The sequence below is a fragment of the Pyxicephalus adspersus genome, chromosome 7 (assembly GCF_032062135.1).
Source record: "Pyxicephalus adspersus chromosome 7, UCB_Pads_2.0, whole genome shotgun sequence".
NCBI lineage: Eukaryota > Metazoa > Chordata > Amphibia > Anura > Pyxicephalidae > Pyxicephalus > Pyxicephalus adspersus.
Window position 1 is genome coordinate 72,513,742 of NC_092864.1, and position 6,187 is coordinate 72,519,928.

Below are 6,187 nucleotides of genomic sequence, written 5' to 3' on the forward strand. Positions count from 1 at the left end.
GAGGGGAGAACGGTGTAGCGGCACCCCGCTGTGCTCTCTCCCCTTCACTTCCATTACAATCATTTGTCGTCCGTGGATCTGTCAGGACGGTTGTTCAGATAATGAGAGCTGTACACAAACCAGAATCTCATCCGGTACCAGCCCTGAGACGATTATCAAAGAACCATTGCACGCGTGTACATACGGCCTATACAAACTCTTCCTCCTGCCTGAAGAAAAAAAAGTCATCTCAGCCTGAAGAAAGTCCTTTGTCTGGAGCACAATGACTAATTCTTTTTTTTCATACAATCTTGCCCTTTGAAGAGCCGCTTATTTTAGGAAGAAACCAACAAGAATATTTGTAGCAGCTTTCCTTCCTGTATTGGACAACAACTAAAATATGTGGCCCTGCAGAAGTGAAACATCCTTTATCATTGAGAAACCTCCTGACGCAAGGTGAAATTTAGGTCACCGCTTCCTGAGAAATAAAGGATTACTTACAATGGGTATAACAAGTCTGTAGGAACTTTACTGACCAGTTACAATACTTCTATGAACAGTCATCTCATACAAATCAAATGCCAACCATGGGGCAATAAGCACAGTGCAAACACAACAAATGCAGTGATCTCCCTAGCCCCTTTAATCCGGGTGCACCACCCAGCACTTTTAGAAACCACCCGGCTGTTTTTGGGTGATTACTGCTAAGTTGGGTCACAATACCGGGACTGCCACCCACCTACAAATTATTCCCATCCAGCTTGAAAAATGTTCTGGGTTGAACACTGAAATGTAACGAAGAAATACTGACCAGGGACGCAGCACCAGTCCTCTTCCACACACCCAATGCCATCTCACACTCCCCAAGAGTCCAGGGTGCCAATGGCCCACCACTCACAAGGAAGCACATTGTCATTAGTGTTGATGATTTGCCCATTACTGTAGAAATAGAATGAAGCTTTACCATAATTTTTTTACCACTTCTGTGCTCAAATTGGGTTCTTCTCAGGACACTGCAATCTGCATAGCAAGTTTTAGAAGCTCTGGTAACTAATGATCCCTCCTTATTTATAGGCAGATGGACTACAAGTTCCTCCCTATCCACACTGTCCTTCACCAATCTCTTTAGATGTCATACATTTAATGTCTTAGTCAGGTGCAAGTAACATAGGAAGTAACGTTGAAAAAAGACATAAGTCCACTAAGTCCAACCTCTAGGGAAATAAACATATCCCAGATATAAACCCTATAAGACGAAGTTGGTCCAGAGGAAGGCAAAAAAAAACTCTGGTACAATTTGCTCCAACGGGGAAAAAATTCCTATTACATGAACAATCGGATGTTTCCTGGATCAACATTCACTGTTATCTTTATTTTAAAGTAAAGATACCAGGTGTTGCCTAGGTGGCCCGAAACACCGACTCCTCTTACATATACCCTAGCAGAGTTTATATGGGGCTTACTTGCACTATCACCTCCATATTCAGTGCACACAAATCAGATCCGACATTTCCATTCAGGTGCTGGGACACTAGAGATTTGAGAAGCAGTCGATTCCTACAAAAGTAAGACTTCATAAAAATGATTTTTTTCTTTTTAATGGGAATTAGACATTTTTGGCGGATCCACGGCAAGCATTGTGGAGGTATTCCGAGAACTGAACTTATTCAAAGCCTTCCAGCGTTCAAGCTGACAAGTCACGATCGTACATTACTATAGAAAATATTTGCTTTTGAACAACTGTTCGATGAACCTCAATGCTTTACAACACATGCCAAGTGAACAGCGTGGAAGCACTCAATTCTAGAGTCCAACAACAGATAGAAAAAGATTAGAACTTCAATTGCATAATCCATTCTTTGCTGAACAAAGACCTTCTGGCTGCAGGTGCAGCTACGAGCGCCATTGATCTGCAGGCTTTCCTTTCAAGCTTTCCGATTGCCAAATAAAGTTCCCACAGGAGCAAAACAGAATACTTGATACAATGCAGGAATGCAAGAGGATGAGATTTCAGGTTCAGCACTGGCCAAAAATTAAAAACTTAGACAAAGTCGTGGGCCAACCTTGAAATTTATTGAGGCGGGCTAAATCTTATGAGTGGCCCACCACTGGAACGCCCTCTTCATTGAAATAGCTCCACTACTACAATTCCTGGCATTACTTGCGTCTATAAAACAGTCCAATGCGGGGCCACACAAAGGCAGAGAGGCCGCTGGTCTATAGACGGGAATAATGCCGGGAAGTAGTAGTAGTGGTGCTATTTCAATGCAGCGGTGGGCCAGCTGAAGTTTATATTTAGGATTCCTTTGGGGGCCAAAAAAAAAAGGATGTGGCGGGCCAGATTTGGCCCCCGGGTCAGAGTTTGACATCCCTGATATAGAGTTTTCAAGGACAAAGGCATAAAAAAGACAAACATTACAGGAAAAAGGTAGAACCTGATAGCCGTCTTCTTCTAGGTCTTGGATAATACAGTAAGAGCTTCTTTCCAGAACCCTCCACCTCCCATTCTCCATAATATAAAAAATATTAAGAAAAGTGAGATACTACAAAAGCTGTACAGATCTAGGCCCCCATTACACTACCGTCTTATCACTGCCAGCAACATAACATTGCCACTCTTCCAGTAGCCGAATTGGCAAGGCGTTGAACAAAATTGAGTTAAAGTTTGGTAATGGAGGAGCAACGCCATAATAAGTGAGAGCTTTTCTAAGGAATCCTATTGCTGGAGAGTCATAGCTACTGGAGCTGGGAAAATGAGTTCACGTATGAACCTTTGGAATGAAAAGAGGGGGTAAAATTTACTTTTTTGAATCTTTTGTGCCAATACCATTTAGAAAGTCCTGTTGGAACCCATAGGACCACCACAATTTTGGGTATGACTGCATAAGGTTCTGTAGGTCAGATGATGCAAATTGATCACACTAGTCTAGATCCGGATCCGTTGCTAGAATACTACAGGAAGCCAATCTACATGGAGGAATCAGAAGGTATTTATTGTACAGCGCTGCGTAAGATGTTGGCGCTATATAAATCATGTATAATAATAATATTTGACAAAGCAGCATTTAACCCGATTTGCAAAATGTCCTAATGCAAACCAGGTTGAATGCAGCCTGGTAACTACCATGTAAACTGTTTCATTAAAGTCAATGGGAATAGATTTGGTCTTTGGTAAGCTCTCTGCTCTTCTGGATGGTGTTGATCATATATTATATCAATGGCTTTCCAGCTCTGATATCCATTACCCCTATTTAGGCAATGTTTAATGTCAATGGGATTTTGCCTGTTAACATTTAAAGTGTATTCTAAACTAAAAAAAAAAAAAAATCCATGCCCATTGACATGAGCCCAGACACGGTCACTTTGTCCTAAATCGGAGAAGTTATAATGAAGTCTATGAAATGAGATTCGGAATAAAAGATTTCAGTGCCAAGATAGGTCAGACTGGCGTACCAAAGGACTGGGAAATGGGCCCAAGCATTATGAATTTGGCTGGGCAATATTGGAGGTTACAGAAGGGCCCGCTGACCCTCTGGCAGGGGCTAAACCCTTCTACCATACAAACATTTCCCTGCCAGGAAAGCTAACTCTCCTCGCTTTCCTTGTATGCCCCAAGTCACCAGGCTGACCCCGTCTGTGTTCGGAGGATTAAAACCATGCAGCAGAACGTATGGTCAAAGACAAATATCAGGTATCAAATACTTGGCAGCAAAATTGGATACTCCATTATTAAGAAATACATAAATAAAGCTGATCTATGGAAATGCAAAAATTTAGACTTCTGTAGGCAAACAGCATGCAAACTGCACTGACTAGGAAATGGACCGATCAACTGGGCAGTTGAAGAGTTTAACAAGTCAATACTATTTCCATACCAAAGTCATATTGTTTGCATGTTATTAAACATCTTTATAGATCACCAGCATTAAAAATCCCAAACTTATATCCTAGCAATATTCTTCTTTGTCATTACTGAAAAAACTGTGTGCATGGGAATTGTAAAATGAGAATTTCTGGAGGTGTCCATCTTACAGAATTATTATGGAACGGGCTGAAAACAAATAATTAGGTTTTCTAAAAAGTACAGGCAGCTCCTCTATGTGTTTCCTTGGCACACAGTGTTGTTTCAGTTTGACGTGCCAGTTCCCTCTGATAAAAAGAATCCCGCACTATCCCGTAAAGAATCCTGTACTAACAAAAATTTTAGAAACATACACACCAGTGTTCTCCCCAGGCCCTTTTAGCTGGGCACACCACCCGGAACTTTTCAGCAACCACCCGGCTGTTTTTGGGTGGTTACTGAAGCATTGGGTCACAATTCATGGGCTTCCACCCGACTACAATTTATTCCCACCCGGCTTAAAAAAAAAAAAAAATTCTTGGTTAAGCACTGCACATGGTCATCTCCAGATATTCTCGTCCCATTTTTCAGATTTACCTTCCCAGTACATCTTTCCAGAATGAGAGAATTCCCCTATCATGCAGTTGTCACCGTTACAAAGTTTCTACTATATTGATAACTCAAGATTTTGTTTTTTTCCCCAACGGTCACCAGAACAAATAGAGAAAGTAAATCCTCCAGTGGGAAAACACCAGTAAAAACCTGACTGTTCCACATAAAACCTAAGAAACACGCAGGCTTTAGGCTACGTACACACGTGCAATGGTTCTTGTCGATAATCGGCTCAGAGCTGATATTGGATAACATTCCGGCGTGTGTACAGCGCTTGTAAACGAGGAACAATCGTAATGGAAGTGAAGGGGAAAGAGCACAGTTGGGTGCTGCTCCATCGCTCTCCCCTCTCCATAGAACAGAGCGATGCTGTATGTACAGAGCCCGTTCATGCATCGTGCAGTCTTTTACTGTTGGAAAGAATCGTGAAAGATCCTTTCCAACAACAATTATTGCACATGTGCATGTAGCCTTAGTTACGCTTCAAAATTGGTCTAATGCGTTTGTTTTTAACCCCCCTTGCGGTCTAATTCTGTCCAAATTTCCATGCAAAAAGCGGTACGATTTTTTGCATGGAAATGTATTTTATATTGTAGGCTTCCTACGCATAACTCACCGATATTTAATACATTGACTTTAATCAACTTTAATTACCAAAACATTTTTTTTTTTTTGCAACACCTTTTTTAAGGAGCGCACCCATTAAGAAGAGTGTTACAAGAAAAAAACTTTTTTTTACTTTATGAATGTGTTGTCTACGTCACGCATCCTGGTAGATCGGGCACTGCGAAATCGGGTGATGGAGCAATAAGACCGGAGGAGAAGGGAGAAGATGGCGGCGCCTGGTGCTTCCTCTGGGACAAAGAGGAATCCCAGGACCGGATCGTAAGAAGGACCAGCGCCATCAAGGAATCTGCGGGATTAATTTTTATTTTTTTATTTTTAGTTTAGTTCTGCTTTAATCATCTGCAAATTTAGAATACAAAGGGCAGGGATGGGGAAGAAGATGAGCCATGTGGGTAGCCATCACCCATCTCATGGTATAGGACACCAATCACCGATAATTGGCGTTATGATCGGACAATACATCAGGTCAAATCATTATCCTTCCCACAGCCACATTCATCATCATCATCATCATCTGACCTCTATCAGACTTCACTAGATCCATGTTCTTACACATAACATCTCCCTGATCTCCAACGCCATGGTTTCATCTTGAAATGGATTGACAAATCTCTTAGATTGTAAGCTCTTTGGGGCAGAGTCCTCTCCTCCTCCCACTGTCTGTCATTTGTAACCTCTATTCAATGTACAGCGCTGCATAATAGGTTGGCGCTATTTAAATCCTGTTTATTAATAATATTATTATCCCACTGATCTCCTTGGCCATGTTCTCATCTTGAATTACAATTACAAATCCAGCATTGGATTACAGACTGATCATAGATTTTAAATTAACAAACCATGATAAAATATTGTCTGATGATTTGCATCAGGAATAATATAATATATGCAATATATATATATATATATATAAATAATAATATATAGGAGAGACATGGGCTGATATAGAATATATATAGTAATAATAGATATAGTAATAACATATATTTAGTAATAAAATAACAAATATAGTAATATATAGTGACATGGGCTGATATATATTATTTATAGTAATAATATAACATATATAATAATATATAAATATTGACATGGGCGGCTGATATATATTATTTATAGTAATAATATAAC

The 6,187-nt window shown here is 40.4% G+C and overlaps 1 protein-coding gene across 1 annotated transcript in view; it reads right to left on the reverse strand.

The window, feature by feature from the left end:
- Window positions 1-6,187, reverse strand: part of CDR2 (cerebellar degeneration related protein 2) — a 23,972-nt gene that overhangs the window by 16,885 nt on the left and 900 nt on the right. The gene's annotated exons all lie outside the window — the stretch shown is intronic.